Source organism: Montipora foliosa, chromosome 10 (assembly GCF_036669935.1).
Source record: "Montipora foliosa isolate CH-2021 chromosome 10, ASM3666993v2, whole genome shotgun sequence".
NCBI classification, from domain to species: Eukaryota; Metazoa; Cnidaria; class Anthozoa; order Scleractinia; family Acroporidae; genus Montipora; species Montipora foliosa.
In genome coordinates, this window is record NC_090878.1 from 24,717,613 (window position 1) to 24,735,112 (window position 17,500).

The 17,500-nt window shown below is 39.3% G+C and overlaps 1 pseudogene; it reads left to right on the forward strand.

Moving 5' to 3' along the window:
- Positions 1-11,463: 11,463 nt before the first annotated feature.
- LOC137972663 (uncharacterized) lies at positions 11,464-13,356 on the forward strand (annotated as a pseudogene).
- The last annotated feature ends 4,144 nt before the right edge of the window (positions 13,357-17,500 follow it).

The window sequence follows — 17,500 nt, forward strand, 5'->3', positions numbered from 1 at the left end:
ATACCGTGTCATATCGCACACTTTTACCGTGTCATATCGCACGCTTAGCGTGACATACAACACGCTCACCTAAACAAAAGCTTCAGCGTGTCAAACCGTGCCAAACAAAGCTACCGTGACACGTATTGTTTTGCTTATTTATTATGCGCATATACGTGTCATATGTCACGCTTAGCGTGCCGTGTCATCGCACGCGTGCCCGTGTCATCACCTTTTTACCTGTTTTCCTGTGGAGGGTCACATATGTTCCCTTTAGAAAGGACGTTTACCGCCGAATCTCTATCTGCAACTTGACAACTGCTATAGAGACTGTAAAAATATCCACATTCTTGGGTTCTGTGCCCTGCTTGTTAAGGCCACTGTATTGTGAAAGGTCAGTAAATTTAACCCAATTTTTACATTGTTTGAATGGTCATAGCACTCTTCTTTATTGGTTTTAGTAGTGTATGTATTATTGTTATGTTGCTTGTTCAGTTGTCTGCATCAGTAGTCATCAGTAGTCATACCTGTCGTGATTGAATCAACCAGTCATCAAAGAGGACTTATAGTTGAGCATTAACTTTTCAATATATTAAGAGTCTATACTCAAATCATTTATAACGCAAACATGGAAAGCAGTTGACGTATCTAATCAAAGCAGAGAAGCACATAATATATTGAATGAATTAGAGAAATTCGTAAATATAAATATGTCCTCGGAGTTCTTTCAAATCACTTAATCGAGTTTCATTACAATGATCAGATGATCATCAAATGATTTCTCTATAAAGCCTTTACAAATAAGTAATCTCCTGGCTTTTGTTTGTGGAACCTTCAGTCAGAATCCCCTGTGTGTTTCGAATTAAACTTTCAGGTACAACTGTCATATTTGCTTGTTGGTCACACGCACGAGGATATAGACCAGGTAAGTGTTACTTAATTACGTTCGATGCACAATCCTTCTTGTGTTAGGTGTCCTCTGTCATTCAAGTGAACAAAAATGGAAATTCCTATCTATACCTCTTTCTCGACACCAATTTTGCTCCTGCCCCCAAGATTTTATTATGGGCTTTTAGTCAACGAATGTAATCTGCCTCACAGACTTCTCATTCTCTCATAAATTAATTCAGCATGATGCTCAGACTAGCGTCAAGGCTTTGATCTTGTTGTAGCTGTTTTCCTGTCGTGTTTCCGAGAAAATTTAGAGTTGGTCTACCGGTCTCAGTTTTTAAATGTAAGCGGTGGATGTAGGAAATAAAATTTGTCGTATGCAGTAGCGCATCTCCTGGATCGTTCATCTCTCATGCATGTAACCCTATGAGTCTACCGTCGCGCGTTGTTAGTCGCTGAACTGCTCTTCGATTCCCACAGGATTCCTAGTTTGCTTTAAATTTTCCCTTTTCTCTGCACATTGTAGCAGCAGACATTAAGTAACATAATATTTTTTTCAGCTTTTTAGTCGAATCTCTGTCGCCTTGGCAAAGGCAAATGCAGTAACCTTGGATGATCTTCTTCGAGTAACACAAAACGCGTACACGCCAGCTCCAGTGACATGCACCGTGGAGAACATATACGACATAAAATCCTGGCTGCGGGACTATACAGCCAAATTCCAGCATCACAGTCAACCTCATGCTTTCCGTTTTAAGTTAAACGCCACGGGAGACTTACCCACCCTGGGCTAAAGCGCGAAGAAAGGAGTGGTACCCAGTGGAGGAACCGTACATCATACTAAAAGACATTCCCCCAGGAAAACCAGCTGTTTTGAAGCCAGACTTAAAAAAATGTGCAAACGTTAAGGTCACGAAGGAGTCAGTAGAAAAACTAAAAATTAGAATGTCCAAAACAGAGCTTAAATGGTGGGAAGAGATGATTGAAGAGGAGGAAAGGAAAGTAAAACTCTGGGAGTCCCTAACTACAGACGACTACAAAAAGGCAGGGCAAACGTTCGACCTTATGGACTTTAAGTATAGCGAACCTGAACCTGACCAAGCGGACGATAAAAGCGAGTACTTGAAAAGAAATGAAAAATTACTCCGACTGTTGGAAAAGAAAGAAAACGTCCAACCGGTAAGTGGAAATTTCTCCGTTACGATTAACTCGTTTACCACATCAGGTAGCCTACTTGTAGAGGAAGCTGTGGAGTAAAACTGTATGTGATCCTGCAAATCATACAGCAATCTCCATGATCGAGCCAGGTGAAACAAGGATTCATCATGATTTATCTTTGTGACTTTCTTCACACCCATGGTCATCAAATGACACAACTAACTTGTATTACCTTTGTGTAGGTTAAAATGGTAAAGGTAGCAAAACGATCAAGAGGAGGAAAGAAGCCGGTAAATCAAAAAGGAGCAAAAATAAATAAGAAAACCAAAGACAAGGGAATTTTAAAAGATTCCAACTAATCAAGAACTTGCCTTTGGTGAAGTGTGTGGGTGCGTGTGTATGTGCATGTGACCGCCTTTGAAAAGGTGGTTTCCTTAAAACTGGTGTGCCGCAAATGCAGAATACAGGCCTTTTTACATTACATTATTGGAGAATCTTTTCTCCCCGGAATAAAAAAAACCGATAACTGCGTTGCTGCACATTTGTTTTAAAGCAAAGTACATGAAATCGGCGTTCCCACAACATCCCTCTCTACCGGGTTCAGACTTCTCATTCTCTCCTAAATTAATTCAGATGACAGCTTCAACGATTCTGAGATGGCAAGCGTTGAACCCGGATCTAGTTTGTGCTGTAAAGAGAGGCAAATGATATTCTAAACAACTTCAAAACCTTCAGGGAAGGACTAGTTAAGGTTGTAGAACTTAAAATTTCATTTACATCGCAAATATAACAACAGAAAACACCAACCAATCCTACAATAATGCATTTTTTGAGAGAGACAAAGACAGGATCTCAGCTGCCTTTCTCTGCACTCGCCCGGTAATTAAAAAGGGAGAAATTTCTCCCCAGGTGATAACAGACAGCCGATCAGTGACATTGCCCCACTTTAAGGTGTACTTGACGTACCAGGAAAAAAGAATGCACAGAAGCATGCAATGAAGTGCGGTGGGAATGTTTCTGCCCTGAAATACTGCAAAAGGTTCTGAATAGGAGCTTCCTGTTTGTCATTGTCAGAGTGTATAAAATATGGTAAGGTTTTGTATTCTCCACCAGGCTATGTTAACAACTGGCTGTGAATAAAATATCATATTACATTGATACACGCTACAGTTCGCGCCAGAGCCAACAGTAGACCATGTCAGGCCCTCAATCTTCGCACCATAAAGGCAAATCAGATTGCACTGAACGGTTTAGTACAGGGGTTTCTATGCGTAAGCACCAAATGAACTCGAAGGGCAGCAAATTAACAGCAACCTCAGAGAAGAGTAAACTGCAGTAGCTGCTGAAACACCAGTCACCTCGCAAACGCAACCAGAGGCGAAACTGGATGACATTGACGTAAAGAAAGCCTATCTACTTGAAAAGAGCAGAGGATTGTGGTATAAAAAGCAGGAAAAAGTGAATCGGGTAAGTAACAACCATCATTTCAAAGCATACTTGTTATGACATTTTTTAAAAGACAGTGTTTCCGGCAAATTCGTATGGTTGTTGCTAACAATCACACATTAACACACACACACAAGAGAAGAAGAAACATTTGAGCTGTTTGACCTTCCCCAACCTGGTGAGAGGAAAAATCCGCTTGATAAGTACACAAGATACCGGTACGTAAGTAGCTGTCAGTGAGAAAATCCAGCTTTATTGGTTAAATAGCGGGATGTTTCACGTGAAAACGAAGAAAATCACTGCGTTGATTAAATATCATTCAATATCATGAAACCCTCATTGCGTCCCTTAAAATGTTCCTTTGGGCCATCACATCGTGATCAATACAACGGACAATGTAAACGAGATGAATTTGCAATTTGAGTTACGAATTTGTTAGAAATTATTTTCGAAAATTAGACGACACGGATAGGTCCGGAAAGAATCGAGCAAATTGAAAACCAGATGAAACCAGACAATATGATATATCGAAAGATCGTGAGTGACTGAAATTCTATTAGAGGACGTAACGAATTTGCCGGTGCTCTGTTTTCGGGTATAAAATGAAAATCCGAGGAAGTGTTAATTGAATAGATAAGAAAGACCTCTTTTCATTGGTTAACTTACAGACTGTTCCGTCTGTGGTTGATATGATCTCTGTAAACAGTTTGATGATTGGTCGAAAAGCGGAATCATTCTGCCGAAGGGAAAACCACAAATAAAATATACAAAAATTACAAGTCAAACACACAAACAAGAGGAAGTTTAGGAAATTGTAGACTAATCTTGATATTCATATACTGGCAAAAACTAGCGATAAAAGCGTCCGACGTTTCGGCGACATCTTGGCGCCATTGTCAAGGGAAACTAAATTAAATCTGCGTTCTCAAGAGAAACTAAGAGTCCAGAGTCATTAAATTTGCATGAGTTAAACAAAGACCTTAGCCCAAATTGAGTCTGATTGTACATTTAAACATGGTCTTAATTGTTTAATGAGTAACATCTCATTAACTAGACAGTTCGATTGTCTAGTTAATGAGATGTTACTCATTAAACAATCAAGACCATGTTTAAATGTACAATCAGACTCAATTCGGGCTAAGGTCTTTGTTTAACTCATGCAAATTTAATGACTCTGGACTCTTAGTTTCTCTTGAGATCGCATATTTAATTTAGTTTCCCTTGACAATGGCGCCAAGATGTCGCCGAAACGTCGGACGCTTTTATCGCTAGTTTTTGCCAGTATATGTTTGTCTAAATCATTGTTAATTAGAATCTTGATATTTTAGACATTCAAAGTCTTTGACTTTTCCAAACCTTGTGAGCGCAGACACAAGTTGAATATGTACACGCGATATGTAAATACTGTAGATGTCTTATCGGCTAACTATCGGAACATTTTGAGTCAAAAGCGGAACGTAATTTTCCCAAGAGAATATCTGCTTTTGATGAAATCTCTTCATTTGTTTAACGAAACCGAATATAGTGCTCTGTCGGACCATTACAGCAAACATGCAATGAGACAATAAAAAGGAATCGAATTGCAGTTTGAGATACATGTAAACGACTCTAATCGGAGAAAATTCGATGGTATGCAGGGCATTGAACAAATTGAAAACCCGATTGTACGATTTTAAGTTTGTGACGAAGTCTCCGTCTGTATTCTCGTAGGTCATAGCTGTGATTAAAACAAACGCCGGAGGACGTGTTAATTGAAATAGATCAGAAAGAACTCTTTTCATTGGTTAACTTGCGGACTGTTCCGTATGTGGTTGATATGATCTCTGTACACAATTTGACGATTGGTCGAAAAGAGGAATCATTCTGCCGAAGAGAAACCACAAATGAAATATACTGGGCAAAAATTACGAGTAAAACACACACAAGGGGACGTTTAGGAAATTGTAGACTAAACTTGAAGTTTTAGACATTTAAGGTCCTTGACTTTTCCAAACATGGTGATCGTAGATTATGTACACGAGATATGTAAATACAGAAGATGACTTGTCGGCTAACTATCGGAATGTTTCGAGTCAAAAGTGGAATATAATAAATATTTCCAGAAGAATAATCTGTAATCTCAACAAGTGTTAAACGAAATCGAATTAAGGGCTCTGTCAGACCATCACACAAAATATGCAAATGAGACAACGCAAGCATAGGAGATACATTGCAGTTTGAAATAAACGACTCTAATGGAAGAAAATTCAATGGTATGCATGGAATTGAACAAATTGAAAACCCGATTGACTAAGGCCCCTGCTGTATCTGTGAGGTTATAGCTGTGCTTAAAATAAACGCCAGAGGACTTGTTAATTGAAATAGACCAGAAAGACCTCTTTTCATTGGTTAATTTACGGACTGTTCCGTCTGCGGTTGATATGATATCTGCAAACAATTTCATGATTGGTCAAAAGGCGGAATCATTCCGTTGGGGAAACCACAATTAAAATAGAGCCTCCTGATTGGTTTACAAGTGGAATGTTTCGTGAAAAATGATCTCTTTAAAAAAGTACAGATTTAAATGGAGAAGTACAGATTTAAATGGAGGTCTGTTATATGTACCTCCGTTGAAAAACAAAGTGAAGGGAATCAAAGTGATTCTAGAAGTACCCACAATGGCGAAAATATCTGAGGGAATGCAAAGGGCTTATTTTGTTAACAGAATCGTTTATCGCCATTTCTGTTTGATGTGTAGTATAATGATCATTCCTTCGCAACTCAATTTTCATCTTTCTGAAGCATAATTCACACGGGTTTAAGTGCGGCGAATAAGGAGGCTGAAAAATTAACTGAGCACCTCGACTCTCCAGCATATTTCTAAGCAATCGTTCTGTTTTTCTACCATGGTGAAACCCACAATTGTCCATAATCACTGCATCTCCAGGTAAAATTATCCTCACCCTGTTGTCACGTTGCATGTCCAAAACGCCATGGAAAAAGTTTAACAATTCTTGTCCATTTGATGGACCAGGGATAGTATTAAAGTAATCAACACCGAATATACTGTGCATCAGATTTACCGTGTAGTTGGCGTTTGATGCGTATATTTGAACTTCAATCGCTGGTTGTCCTCGATAACCGCTACCAAACATGCGATTACCGGAGTGACAATAACAGATACTTCGTCGAAAAAGTGCAAAGTCTCTCTTTTAAGCCGTGAAGTTATATTTAAATAATCGTCTACCTTTGCTAAGTTTTCTGGTGTAATATATTCACTCGGGATACTGGTAAGTTTCTTGAAAGTCAATCCCAACTTTTTGTTTGTCACTGTTTGTATTTGCCTGATGGATGGAACATTCGCTGGCGTACAAATACCTTCACGCAGCAGTCTCTCACGGATTTCGGAAGCATAAAGACTTGGCTTTCGTAGCTTCCAAATTTCGATTACTTCAAGAATACCATCTGTTATTAACATGGCTCACTGCCTCCACAAGAAAATGGCTGCGTCGTGCCGTGGAGGGCAAAGTGTTGCACGACTTTGTGAACCGCTCCTTTTGTTACCCTCGTGTTGCGGGAAATCTCGGATACCCCTACTCCATTATTGTACAGATCAACAATCTCTTCCCTTTACCTTTGAACTTGAATTGCTGGTTTTCCTCGATAACCGCTACCAAACATGCGATTACCGGAGTGACAATAACAGATGCTTCGTCGAAAAAGTGCAAAGTCTCTCTTTTAAGCCGTGAAGTTATATTTAAATAATCGTCTACCTTTGCTAAGTTTTCTGGTGTCATATATTAACTCGGGATACTGGTAAGTTTCTTGTAAGTCATTCCCAACTTTTTGTATTTGCCTAATGGGTGGAACATTCGCTGGCGTACAAACACCTTCGCGCAGCAGTCTCACGTGGATTTCGGAAGCATAAAGACTTGGCTTTCGTAGCTTCCAAATTTCGATTACTTCAACAATATCATCTGTTATTAATATGGGCTCACTGCCTCTGCAAGAAAATGGCTGTGTTGTGCCTTGGAGGGCAAAGTGTTGCACGACTTTGTGAACTGCTCCTTTTGTTACACTCGTGTTGCGGGAAATCTCGGATACCCCTACTCCATTATTGTACAGATCAACAATCTCTTCCCTGACAAACACAGGCAATGGTTTACCAGGCTGGTAAAATCCTCCAAGGAAATTTCTAGACATCCTGGGTTTTAATGAATGAAACCACGAGTGAACGGTTATTTGTTGTATTCATCGTGACATCCATCACATGTCAAGAACTCCAATCCTTATTCTTAATTTCTTAGACTTCGACGTCTATGTAGTGATGACTCTGATTTTCCCAGCAAATCAGAGGAGAATTTGTGCCAGTTCTTCGAAAAACGTGGCTATCCTGTCTCTGTGGTCAAAGCGGGCCATCATCGCGCCCAACAATTTCATCGACAGTCATCACTACAAATGTCACAAAAAGATAAGAATGATAGAATTCCATTCACCCTCACTTTCCATCCTCATAATCACGCAGTCAACAGCATCATTCTTAGTAATTTTAAATTACTCCAAAATGATCCCGAGACTGGTAGAATCTTTTCGCAACCTCCACTTATTTCATTCAAATGCGACAAAAACGTAGCCAACTTTTTAGTTAGAAGCGCGCTCAAAACTAACAAGCAACCCGGCTTTTTCAAATGCGCGCGCTCACGATGCAAAACTTGTCTTTTCATTGTTAACACTAACAAGATATCGGGACCTAAGCGATCTGTTAAGATCACCGATCCTTTCACATGTACCTCCGCAAATGTCATTTATTGCATAACCTGTACGTTATGCAATAAATTATACATTGGTGAGACAGGTAGACGACTAGGTGACCGATTCCGCGAACACCTTCGCGATGTTGAGAAGAATGACAAGGATGCATTTAAGCCAGTCGCTCGCCATTTTAATCTGCCTAACCACTCCAAAAAACACATGGCCATCTGCGGCCTTTCCCTACATCTAGGTACGACGGAAAGCCGCAAGAATCTGGAACAAAAATTCATCTTTCAAATCGGCACCCTTAATCCTCACGGTATTAACGAACGCTTTTCATTTAACTAATATATTCCTATTTTTCACGTTGCCATGTTACCACCAATAGCATAGCTCCTACTCTACTATAAAAACTACACGTAACCCATAATCCCTCGATTCGCTCTGACGAAGGGCTAACGCTCGAAACGTCAGCTTTTAGAATCTCTGTACGGTGGCCAATTTACATTATCAACTCCGTTGATAAAACCAAATTTTTGTTAACAAAAGGGGAGACTGTTAAAGAGAATTTGTTTTGACCCTGTGAAACTAGATAAGTGAATTCTTCAAGTAATCCGGCCGTGTCTGAAAGGGACAGTAAAAAGGAGTTCAGTTTCATGCCTCTCCACAATTTTCATATTGATGTAAAACATTAAACTCAAAAATGAAAACACTAATGGAATTAGAATCCTAAACAGAGGATAACAGAGGTTAAACACCGAGCTTAAGAACTGCTAAATGTGCCATCCACCTAAGTCATTTTGAGAATTTCCTTGGCTACGCAAGTGCTGTTTAACCTACATCCTAAAAAAGACTGAGACTGGATTTTCATTTGAGCTTATTGCAAAAGTATGTTCATCTCTCTCCTGGCCTTCTTTTAGACATATTGAAACTTTTTTGCTGATTTATGAAGGCTTTAGTTTATAAAATCATTTAAGCTAGTCGTCATTGTCATAACAAGCCAGATGCTCTTAACAACCAAAACAGTACCTCGGTATCCCGCGGAGATAGCAGGCAATATACCCGATATCTCAGAGGGGTGCCCAGTTGCTTGTAGCATTCCAATGTAATTGAATCCCTCAGGATTATATAATTTATCTCTTCCACTGACACTTACAACGTAAAAGGTGTTTTAATCCTCTAGCTTGAAATATCTTTTTGTCAGGTTTTAATTAAAATTCTACTTTCAAACATGACGTTGATGCAAACGAGGACAATGCAATTTACTGTGGGATAGGGACGATCCTTTAACAGAAGTTGGAATTATTTGGTCGAATATTTAAGGCAAACATTTCGGCTAAAACAGGAGGACATAACAGATGCGATCACACTGTGATCCCATAAAAGCGATTTTTGTGTTCCAGGACAAAATGGCTGGCTCCGGTATTGAAGCTTGGATTTGCTTATGGAAGGTGTCTACCATAGGACGGCACGATTGCTGGAAATTAAGTCAATCATCACTTTGCTTAGCACTGAAGTGCAAACAAGGGAAAATGTTATACAAGTACATTATTTCTGGCAATGTTTCCCTTTTTGCCCGCTTCAAGAAACATCGCAAGTATGGAAAAGTTTCATCGGAGCCAATAATCTTAAAAAACGATTTACAAGTGATTGAAGTGAAATATATAAATGTCCATTGCGAGAGTGTTTTGCTCCTACAATAGTTCACAAAGCGAGCAACAAAATAATATTCCAGCACTCAATGCTGAATGATCATGAAAGTGTAATCATCACGTTATGATATAACCTTAAACTTGAAGGGACTTGTTAAGTTCCATACCTTATAAACGTATTAACATCGGCAAGTTCTGAAAACTATTAGTACAGTCACATAAATTATTAACATGACAGGGGAGTCTTGCCGTAACTTTAGGAGAAAGGCATTGAGAGGGTCAGTTTATCCAAATTTCTATGGTATATAACGCTTACCCTAATTATTATGGCACTGAGAAGATACTGTCATGTTGCTCAAAAAGATGGCAACTAATTTAGCTAAGAAATAATCCTTTCAGAGACAGTCGATAATACCTTTACCCATCAAAAGAACGGAAACATGCAACAATTCCAAGGATGATTTTTCATTATAGAGTTCACAACTACAAATAAATAATATTCCAAGCTTAAGAACATGATTAATAATCAATACTGAATTTCTCGAACAAAAGATATTTTAGGGATAGCCAGCCAAGATAAAACCTCTTTCCAGGTTCAAGACCTCAACTGCTTTACAGTAACACATTAAATGATCAAGGAATTCCTCTTCAGTCTTGCATAAGAAACGATAGCGATTCTGCAATTTTAAATTTCTATAAAACATACGGATCAGCAATCTGTATTCAAAACCTCTTAAATTTGTGTCCTAAGTTACTGAAGGAAAGTGAATAGATTTTCAGCTTCCAGTCGACAGAGAGAACTGGGTCTTCATTTTTTTAATTTGGTCTGGGAGGACGGAGGAGATTCTTTGCGGAAACGTAACTCTTCACAGATTTGCCTTGAGAAAATGGATGCTGCATTGCGGATTCTATTGCTTGAGCTTCAAAAACCTCCTTGTAGAGATTAGCAACAACGGTGGAAACCGAGCTCCCCATGGCTGCACCCTCTCTCTATTCGCAGATCAATACATTATACGACAAATACGTAGATCTTAATACGAAATCTAAGAGGTCCATAATGTGGGCAGGTGTCAGTGTCGTGCGATCAGCAAGGCATTGGTGGCTCTCTAATGTGCATAGTGCGGCTTCTAGATTCTAGATTGTTCACACGTCAGAAAATCTTAACATGATCATTTGATGCTCAAAACGTACACGCAACCATAAAGAAAACAAAACAAGAAACAAAAACAAAATAAGAAGGAATTTTCCGCAATTAATTATTGTGACGATATAAGTAATTTCATTATGTTCTTCCTATAAACAGTAATTTCGTTGAAAGACCATAAGGGTCGAAAAGGTAGGCCTGTCATAATAAAGTCTTTGACCGACAAAATAACTCCAATACCACAGCTATCACTTCCGATAACTTGTCCACCACCTGGTTGTCTCGGCATTCCGAATCGTTTAAATGTCTTCAACATAAGCCAGTGCCTTAAGGAAAAATGATCAAACCCAGGGAAAACAAAATGAAGCTCTCTTACGATCTGATGGGCACAGGACATGTTTGAAAAGGTCCACCGAAGTCCGTCGTCAAAGTACACCTCCTTGAGTCCAACATCAATTACCAATGTCCCCAGTGTGTGCCACTCAAGTTAACTGGAACGAGAACCAAGCTACGTTTTTCAGGGTTGACCTCAACCAGCCTCTCTTTAAAACACTTGCGGATGAATTTCTTATCACCAGTATCGAGCCAGGTCATGGTATGAACTGGGAGGCACAGAACAGCTGCTTTGCAAGTAGATTGGCGATGTAATCTTGCAACCGTTGTCTCAATAACAGAGTCATCAATGCATCTCTCCAAACAAAGATTACTGAACGCTCTTACAGTCACGGAACATTTGCCCTCTGAGGCGACTAAATAGTTAAGAGGACATTTCTTCAAGACATGAAGGCATTTCTCTCTTGTCTCATTGTCCAAGTCGTCGGGAGACTGCATTAACGACTTTTCTTCTTCTTTAACACTGCGCTGCATTTCAACAACTTCCCCTAACCATTCAAGGTGTCGTAGACCGGTTCTGGAGAAAATTCCCAGTTGACCAATGGCAATACCTGTTGCTTCATCTTCAATATCACGAGGAGATAGAAAAAACGCTTGTTGAGGCTGTTGATAAATTCCAAAAGGAAGAAGAAGAAAAGACACGTTTCTACATGGAGAATGACTTGGAAAAAATTCTGGAGCAATCTCAGTCGCTCGCGACAAAACGAAACACAAAATGGGTCGTAAAATTATTTCAAGGTAACAAACAATCTTTTTGCTTCGCATTTAAGTAACACAAAAAGCAGAAATTTAAAGAAACTGATTTATTATACAATTTCAGCACTATGCAGTCTCAAAATAATTGTTTACACAGATTAGTGTCAAGCAAGGAGCATCACAACACCTCTCCTTAAAATGAATACAGCAAAATTAGACTTAAACCTAGCAAGGTTTTACGTCGAAGCGAGAACGAAAAAAGGTGAAGAATACAGTCGCTCGGCACTTCTTGGTTTTCGGAATTCAATTGAAAGATACCTAAACAACAATGGCCGTACAGTGAAAATTTCAAGGAACCAAGTGTTTCAAAAGAGTAACAAAATTCTGGACGCGAACCTAAAAATCAACCGCCGCGCTGGCAAGGAAAACGTTCAACATAAACCAGTTATCGTACCTTCAGAGTTCGCAAAGATAACAGCCAGCCCTTTCCTCAGTGTCACAAATCCAGCCGGATTGCCAAGGAGAACGTGGTTTTACGTTTCTCTGTACTGGTGCAGGCGTGGAAGGGAGGGACAGTGAGATCTTCGCCGTGACAGTTTCAAGTTCACCAAAGATGCAAACGGCTGCGAGTATGCAATTATGACCCACGAAGAAGCTACAAAAAAACATCCTGGTGGTGAAACCAGCAAGCCCTCAGCTGAACGAGAAACAAGGCTTTACAGCACTGGAGCAGATGATGATGCGTTTACCAGTCTAAAATTGTACGTGTCCAAGTTGAATCCCTCCTGCCCAGCGTTCTTTCAACAACCGAAAGCCAGATTCACCACAGAAGACATTGTGTGGTATGAAAACAGCCCACTTGGCGTGAACAAGCTGGGAGACATGATGAAGATCATATCCAAAGGAGCAAATCTCTCTCAAGTATACACCAATCATTCCGTCCGGGCTTCAGCAATAACCGTGCTATGTTCGTCACTGGGCATATCACACTACAGCGCCAGGCCATCGGCACCTCAGCTGGAAAGTGTATCCGACACAATCTCCAATGCTCTTCAGTACAACCAAACTCAAAGCACACAAATTTCTACCGTTTCCAGCACTCCATCAGCTACACCATTAATTGAAAGCTCGAATTGCATGGCTTCCAGTGTGTCAATGTCGTCCGCATCAGCAAGCTTCCCGAGCGGTGTTTTCAACAACTGCAATATTCAAGGCGGTGTGCAAGTGTTCATCGAGCTTAAGAGCCGCTCTGATGAGCAAAACTGACTAGATTTTAGCATGGATAAAACGTATGTTGAGTTTATGTTTAGAGCAGTGCGTGAATCAAGTCATTTGCGAGTGTGTTATGTTTATTCTGAGTATTTGGATGTGTGCTGTTGAACACACGAAATCTACAACACTTGATGGTAAACTCATTTATTGAAAAACCTGGATTTACTCACTGCAGTGACTTAAAAACCGACCTTATCAAAAGGTCACACTACAAGTAACATTTAATCATTGGTCGCTTATCATGAATAATCTTTTGACTGGTCTGTAAAAATATGCCAAGTTGGGTTTAGGTTTTACTTTTATTGCTACCAACTAGAATGCAATGCATTATCTAAACTTGTTACAAATGTGTAAGCGTACTTACTCAGTATACAATAACAGTACGGGTCAAGATTCCGTGAGTGTTCCGTAAACACTTGGTAGTGACCTCTTTTAATTACAGTCTTTGCTCGGCCCTGGTATGCTGGAATATAAATGACACATGTTCGAAACAAGCCGTTCGGGAATCGAACGTAAGTGCACCATACTTTAGGCCACAGAAGAATGCTGCATCATGAACCGAGTACCTGATGAACGAGTATTTTTGATATCTGTTGATATATGTAAGTAAGCTACGAACCGAATGAAAAAGTCGATACAGAAGGCGAACAGAAACACAATAAGTGGTCGCTGTTGTGCATTCATTATTCATGTACTCTATCACTTACCTCTTTCATTCCTTTAAACTACCTTCATGTCAAGCAGGTGCCAAGCGTAGACGAGAAAGAAATGAATCTCACTCAGTATCCAGTTACTTGATCTCGTTTCTGTAAATAACCTGCCAAGCGAAGCAAAAAAAAGCATGCGAAGCCTAGCTTGCCAGCAAGCTCCCTCATTGCTCACAGGATACGTGAAGCCTACATTTTTTTGAAAGGAGTGGTTGCTACTCGAGGTTCTTATTTTCATTGCAATGCGTTGAAAATGTCACACTAAGAAAATACTTTAAATTCCTGCTGGTGAGATTATTTGCTTATCTGTCAGCATTAATTGCTTGCTTTTGATGAATAGCAGACCGACCTCCACTGTCTATCTTTTAAATAAACGTTGTTTGATTGGTGCATTTTGTGGGCTTTTTGTTTAACATGATAGGCTGATTTCGTCTGCAGACATTCTGCAGATAATCTTAAGATTATCTGTAGATTGTCTGCAGATCTGCTACAGATGTACCAGCAGATCTCTAGCAGGCTATAAACAGATCCGCTTGTTTTGTACGAGAAGATCTGAGTCACCCTCACAGGACTTTTTAATATTGGTCCTTTGGCTGCATCAAAAGTTTAAGCCATTATTGGATGATGAAATGGCCCCTGAAGAGCTTATGACGGTCATGTCAATCACTATAGTGGCATATGACATGTGTCATGGCTTAAAGGTTACACATGTGGATCTCCCATTTGAAGATCCCTTGAAGAACATGAGGAAGTGTGTTGTGAAAGTCATCGATAAATTGCATATTCGTTATCAAAAAGGTGAGAAATGCAAAACCATGTACAACCCAAGTGACAAAGTACCCGATGGATACAACACTATGGCTCCTGAAAAGACTGTTGTCTGAGGAACCACGTTCAAACGGCTGATTTCTGAAATGCCACAGCCTTATCCATTTGTTTACCTCCAAAGGCTTGTGAAACTCAATTGAATTCAATTCAATATCTTTTATTTAAAGAGGGAGACAATAACCTGTTAAAGTTTTCTAACTTACGGCTCTCTCCTAGCTTTAACCCTCCCAACCATGATACACCACAGAAGACAGACCACACACCGGGAACTACATGCCCTACTCTTTACGACAAGTGTGCGGTTTATTTTACGTCCCACAGGATTGTGAACATTGAAAGGTTGTGAGGCGGGACCTCCGGCTTATCATTTGCAGATGTAATTACAAAGGCAGCACTTTCTCCTCAGTTATTTAAAGACCCTGAGTGTTGGTCCGGCCGGAGTTGAACTCACGACCACCTGCATAACAGCCCGGTGCTCAACCGGCGAAATGCATACACTCAGCACTGTTATCAATCAAATAAAATCCCAGTGCTTCCAAGGGAATCAACAACAACAAATTCATGTAATTCACAATATAGTTAAATGCAACAATACATCATTACAAAGCCATTCACTCACTTCTTTATAGTGTACAAAGTCACCCAATCACATGTTTCTTCAAACACATGGCATGTGTCAATGCTGTTAAAAAGAAATACGACGTTATGTTCAATATCATTTAGAGAATCAAAACTAGAATAACTACTCACTATGTTTAAAAATGTTTTCTAATTGTGTTATTTTATTTTAAGGTAAAAGGAAAAGTCGCTTCTTGCAAATAATGATTCTAGGGTGCTCGGGGGCTTTTAGAGAGCTCAGAGCGCTGTGAAAAATTTGTAAGAGCTGCTATTGCAAATGAAACAAGATGTTTAGTCTGTGCCATAAATATCTCAAATTACAAACTGTTAAATGGCTTGTGGTGTTTTGCAGCAATCAGTGCAGTTGCATTTAAAGGAGATTATTACATGTTTTGCCGGACTACACGAGTTTTATACTTTTCCGTAATTGAAAGCGTGACTGCTTTGAGCTTTATTTAAATTTTCACTTTTATGATACCACAAGGTAATCATTTACATGAAAAGGTTATCCACCAGTTTTCCTGTTCTTTCCATTTGTTAGAGGAAATTACCAACAGCTCTTGAAAGTGTTTGTAAACGATGAGACAGTTCTCTGATTACTTTTGTAGGAAGTTGATTGTTGGCAAAAGCAATCATTCCAATAATTCGTGTAGCTTTGTACAAGAAATCTCTTGGAAAAAATCGTATCTTCCACATCACAAATTTACGATGATTGAAATTCTGAAAGCTGCTTTGTTACGATGACTACGTTCACAAAAAGGTGAGAATTCTGTATCATCCGCTTTATTCTACAGTCTGGTTCCACAACAATAGAAAATTGAAAGATTACATGAATGCAAGACATGACTCAGAGGAAGGTCAAGTTACTACTCAGTTGTAGTAATTTCTCAGTCAACAACCTGGGGATGTCTATATATCAATGAAGTTGTTTATTTTTGCAAATGCAGGAAAACTGAGGTATAAACTATTTGAACCTATCGCCAAGTGCCCCGAGGAAAGCCAATAATTGAAGATTTTCACTCAATGTGCATTATTTTGGTAATTTTCCATAATGTCAGCTAGCAACACAAACAATTTAAAAAGACAAAAGGCAAAGGTGCATGATACTTATATACTCTCAACAGATGTTTCACAGGCATTTGAAACTGGTATTATAATCATGTTAAATGCTTGTGGTAAACAAGACAAACTTGACAATGCCAAAGAGAAAATCAATAGTGCTTCTTTAAATAGTTCAGTTCGTCAAGGTGTCAGCTCGTATCTTTGATAAATAGGACACCTTTGAATATTTATACATGACTGTTATGCTTTTTGGTCATATCACCCTTGAGATACATGTAAGTGGGAAACAGAAGAAGATAAGCTTTTAAAAAGTCTTGTTGTTGTGTCTGAATACTGATACCCTAAGTGAGGTGTCCTTGGTAAACTTTATTGTGGAAGTTTATTTTCACACCATAATGTTTAAAGCTGAATATCTTGTGGGGTGATGGACAAAATGACATCAAATCAAATTAGTACATATCAAATCATATCGGTTTTATCTTTAACTGACGAAGATGAAAGTTTCTGCCAAGTTTCTGGCCGGTGTAGAGCCACCTTAATTTTCAACAATTTATTGGGAACTTACTCAGAGCCACATTACCTTTTCACAAAAAGGGTTGAGACTTGCGCAAATCAATGAAAACTGGCGTGGATCGACGCCTGAGGAAAGGGCTTGTGTCTGCACCATTCCTCCCAGTGTATTAATCAGGAGCCAGTGCTTTTTACGAGTATGGTCCATGATGTAAGTCCAGTACTTTAATGATGAAATATGCAGACTTCATTACTTGTATTGTGCCTTTGGCACCTGAGGGTCATTCAGATAATGTCCCAGAAAATTTGACGATGCTTAATTTAAGTGAGACTAAGAAGTTTATCAAAAGAAGGACAACCGTCCAGAGTAACCTTACAAATTAAATAATTGATCCAAATTGATGGCCTTCAGG